This window comes from Rhincodon typus, chromosome 27 (genome assembly GCF_021869965.1).
Source record: "Rhincodon typus isolate 14 chromosome 27, sRhiTyp1.1, whole genome shotgun sequence".
In the NCBI taxonomy this organism is placed as follows: domain Eukaryota; kingdom Metazoa; phylum Chordata; class Chondrichthyes; order Orectolobiformes; family Rhincodontidae; genus Rhincodon; species Rhincodon typus.
The window spans coordinates 14,753,589-14,758,452 of record NC_063358.1 but is presented as its reverse complement, the minus strand read 5'-3'; the positions used below and the strand labels follow the sequence as shown (position 1 = coordinate 14,758,452).

General features: G+C 46.1%; 1 long non-coding RNA gene across 1 annotated transcript in view; it reads right to left on the bottom strand.

The window, feature by feature from the left end:
* Positions 1-2,215: 2,215 nt before the first annotated feature.
* The window catches only part of LOC125486298, a 3,855-nt gene continuing 1,206 nt past the window's right edge, over positions 2,216-4,864 (bottom strand). The window contains exon 2 of the long non-coding RNA XR_007264980.1: positions 2,216-3,126. This is a non-coding gene — a long non-coding RNA (uncharacterized LOC125486298). The remainder of the gene's footprint in view (positions 3,127-4,864) is intronic.

Here is a 4,864-nt window from a genome sequence, read left to right as displayed (position 1 = left end):
GGAAATTCATCTGCCAGATTATAAATAGTATGGTTCCATAAATAGCAAATGGCAATGACCAGAATATCTGCTTTTGATGATGCTATTTAAGGGATAAGTATTGATGTGGACTCCAGGACCCTTCTTTAGTAAGGGTCATTAAATCTTTCATATCTATATGAGAGGATTCATTTGAACTCTGACTTGAGATATGACAGTGTTATGTACTGAGCCACAGCTGATCGCCTCATTGCCATCCTTCCTAGTGGAGCATTTTTAACCTCTCTTGAATTATGCATTTACTTTTAATATTCTTATACAAGCTCTAATCCTTTTCCTTTTCAATTATTTGCCAGCATTTCCTAACTTTTCCTTTCAACTAACATCCTGTCTCACTACACTACCTCCTTCCCTACCAGCTTTGTTTTCTCACTGTCACTCCATCCAGTTGTTTCTTCAATGTTTGCAGAATTTTTACAGAATTCCTTTCCTCCAAGTTCAGCAGGATTTTAGCTACTGGACAGGGGTGGGTAGTTCGGGTTCAGTGGGAATTCCCAGTGGGTTGGAATTGTGACTGGATCCAATAAATATGGATTTATCCCGGGATTTTGCTCCAACAACCAGTGATAAATTTTCCAGGCTGTGTGGGATTGGTCAGGGTCACCAAGCTAATTCCACAGTGGGGAATCATTGTTCAATGAAATTGACATGCTTGAAAGCCTCTAAGCAGTGAAACTGCATAGCTGCTGGGCTGCGTATGTGGAAGGTTTATGTTACCAGCAATTTGTCAGGTGGCAACTACCACTGCTTCATAGCTGATTACGAAATTTTCGGAAACCATTCCATCAATCCCTTTGACTTCACTCACCTTCACATGATCTTCTGTACTATTAGACTTTACTGCAGCGCAGGAGCAACTTATAAAATTCTACGTTGCAGCCCTAATGAGGAACAAGAGGAGCAGAACCGCAACATCAAGGGCACCAGATGCTGCATGAGCAGCCTTCCATCTCCTACCCAGCCACATACTGTTAAATAGGGCAGAGGAGATGACAACTGAGATCTATCTGGGAAAAGATGATTTCCAACAACATTGGTAAGACTAGGAAGGAGGTTCTGCTGAAAGAATTTGAACAGTTAGGAGCTAAATTAAAAAAGCAGAGCCTCCACGGTAATAATTTGGGATCTTGAGCCATGGGCAAACAGCATAGAACAAATTAATTCAAGGAATTAAACGCATAGCTCAAAAGGAAAAAAGCCTTTTTATCATATTGCTATGTCAGCTAACAATCAACAATTTCGGTGGGTTACCATTGACCAGAGAATCCTTTATTCCTTATTCATTCACGGGATGAGGGCATCGCTTTTAGGCAGCATTTATTGCCCATCCCTAAATGCCCAGAGGGCAGTTGAGAGTCAACCACATTGCTGTGGGTCTGGAGTCACATGTAGGCCAGACCAGGTGTGGATGGCAGTTCCCTTCCCTAAAGGACATTGAACCAGATGGCTTTTCCCCCAACAATCGGCAATGGATTCATGGTTATCACTAGATTCTTAATTCCAAATTTTTTTTTATTTAATTCAAATTCCACCATCTGCCTTGGCAGGATTCAAACCCAGAACATTATCTGGGACTCTGAATTAACAGTCCAGCGATAATACCATGAGGACGTTGCCTCCCCTTGAACAAGGCTGAACAAGGCCAGCCTTACAAGACGGTGGCAAAGAGAACAGAATTTTGTGGTGAGTAACTCACTTCCTGACTCACAAAGTCTGTCCACCAACTAAAAAGCACAGGCCTGAAGTGCATGGAATACTCTCCACTTGCCTGGATAATTTGATCACCAAGAAGACTCATGAATTTCAACCTATTCAGGGCAAATTAGACTGATTAATTGGCAACCCATTTAACAGCTTCAACTTTACCACTGATGTGCAGTGGAAGCAGTGCCTACCATCTACAGGATGCACTGCAGTAACTCACCTTGTCCCATTCAACAACCACAACCACCTAGAAGGGCAAAGGCAGCAGATACATGGCTAGACCCTCCTGAATTACAGCTATAGTCACCTGCTCCTTTGTGTTAAAATCCTCGAACCTTCTTCCTAACAGCACTGTGGAAGTAACTACACCCAGATGTGTTGTTGCGTGATAGTGAGAGTGTGTGTTAGGGTGAGTGACTGTGTGATGGGAGCACCATACCGCATTCCTTGACAAAGGAACAGTACAAATCTGTGACATGGAAAGCAATCATTTTATTCCGGCATCTCATTGATCACTTCAATCGCTTACATAATGATTGTTAAAAGAATCTGGAGATGATACAATTGATGGAAGCCCAGAATTAGTCAATTACAGATGGAGATTCAACAACAATAATCTCTCACACGTCTGTTCCAGGGAAACTCAGCAACTCAGTGGAAATAGACAGAGGAAGTTGAAGCTTTTATTGGGCCTGACGTGTCCATCTGGCAACGCATTGGCGTCCATTGTTCTATTGAATTTGCTGTTGACACAAGAACAAGCTCATACCTATTCAATTATTGCTCATGAACATCGGTTTTGTTATAAAGCGGTGGTGGAGAAGCCACTGCCAACATGATTGTTTGTAATTCACCCTGAAATAAATTGTTATTTCTATTAGAAAAAAATCTCAAATATTGTGTTACAAAGTATTCGATGGATTTTCATTTTATCACAGGAAGATCTCAAACTGACGTGGCGCATATCAAAAAGACAATGAAACCCGAAAGCTAACTAGATTGAAGTCACAGTAAAATCCCCAGGCTGATTTATGGAAGCACTGAGGACCCCCGCCCCAGAACCTTTCAGTAGTCTTTGCGTGATGTGGCCTCCGTTGGACCCTCAGAGCCGCCTGTCATCCTCTACAAGAGTTGTTGGTGACAGAAAGCCAGCAGGAGTCCCAGAAGCAGGTTCGTTCCCGAGGTGAACAGTACATTGGAGCTGGAGGACTCAGTGGTTGTTGCTGGTGGCTTGGCACTCCCTTGCGGTGATATCGGTGATCCAGTTTGTGCGGAGACCTTGGAATCTGTCGCCTGTCCCTGGGATACGGAAGTTGGAGTTTTGGAATCTGTTTGTCCCTGGGGTGTACTTACGGCCTCAATAACTGGTATTGGCGAGATGTCCTGCAGTGTAAAGGATGGGGAATGGTGAAGAGTGGTGAACCACAGCACATCCCAATGACATTGGCAACTAATGGGAATCGATAGACAGCACTCACCCCCGTGTTAGTTCACTCTCCGTTAGGGTGAAATTGAGCAGGTGTAAAACAAACTGTTTGGGATTCTTGTGGGCACGGTGGTAGTGTCCCTACCTCTTAGCCAGGAGACCCAGGTTCAAGTCCAACCTTTTTTTTCCTTTATTCATTCACAGGATGAGGGCATTGCTGGCTAGGCAGCATTTATTGCCCATCCCTAATTGCCCAGAAGGCAGTTGAGGGTCTGGAGTCATATGTAGAACAGACCAGGTAAGGATGGCAGTTTCCTTCCCTGAAGGACATTAATGAACCAGGTGGGTTTTTCCCCAAAAATCGGCAATAGATTCACAGTCATCTTTAGATCCTTAATTCCAGATATTTTATTGAATTCAAATTCCACCATGGGCCTTGGCAGAATTTGAACCTGGGTCCCCAGAATGTTATCTGGGTCTCTGGATTAACAGTCCAGCAATAATACCACAAGGCCATCGCCTCCCCACAAACCTGCTCCAGGAGTATGTGAGAGCACCTCTGAACAGGTTGATTGGAAAATATAAAAGGAGTCCCTGCTTTGGCCCCTGACGTACATTAAATTTACTCAAAAAGTGATGGTAGGTTTTGAAAAAGATCCACATTTTCATAAGAGACAACAAGGTGCAGGGCTGGATGAACACAGCAGGTCAAGCAGCATCATAGGAGCAGAGAGGCTGACGTTTTGGGCCTAGACCCTTCATCAGAAAAGGGGGAGGGGAAGGGGGTTCTGAAATAAATAGGGAGAGAGTGGGAGGCGGATAGAAGATGAATAGAGGAGAGGATAGGTGGAGAGGAAACAAACAGGTCGAAGAGGCAGGGATGGGGCCAGTAAAGGTGAGTGTAGGTGGGGAGTTAGGGAGGGGATAGGTCAGTCCAGGGAGGACGGACAGGTCAAGGGGGCAGGATGAGGTTAGTCGGTAGGAGATGGAGGTGCGGCTTGAGGTGGGGGGAGGGGATAGGTGGGAGGAAGAACAGGTTAGGGAGGCAGGGACGAGCTGGACTGGTTTTGGGATGCGGTAGTGGGAGGGGAGATTTTGAAACTTGCTACCTAGAATACTCCTCCTCCCACCCACCTTCCTGCAAAAATGCTATCCCCTATTCCCAATTCCTTCACCTCTGCCGCATCTGCTCCCAGGATGAGGCATTCCACTCCCGTATATCTCTGTTGTCCTCGTTTCTCAAGGACCGCAACTTCCCCCCCTCAGTGGTCGAGAATGCCCTCAACCGTGTCTCCCACATCTCCCGCAACTCATCCCTCACACCCCGTCCACGCAATAAGAACCAAAAAAGAATCCCCCTCGTCCTCATGTACCACCCCACCAACCTCCGGATCCAACGCATCATCCTCCGACACTTCCGCCATCTGCAATCCGACCCCACCACCAAAGACATCTTTCCCTCCCCACCCCTATCTGCTTTCCGGAGGGACCACTCTCTCCGTGACTCCCTTGTCCGCTCCACACTCCCCTCCAGCTCCACCACACCCGGCACTTTTCCCTGCAACCGCAGGAAGTGCTACACCTGCCCCCATACCTCCTCCCTCAACCCCATCCCAGGCCCCAAGAAGACTTTCCACATCAAGCAGATGTTCACCTGCACATCTGCCAATGTGGTATACTGCCTCCGCTTGGTTT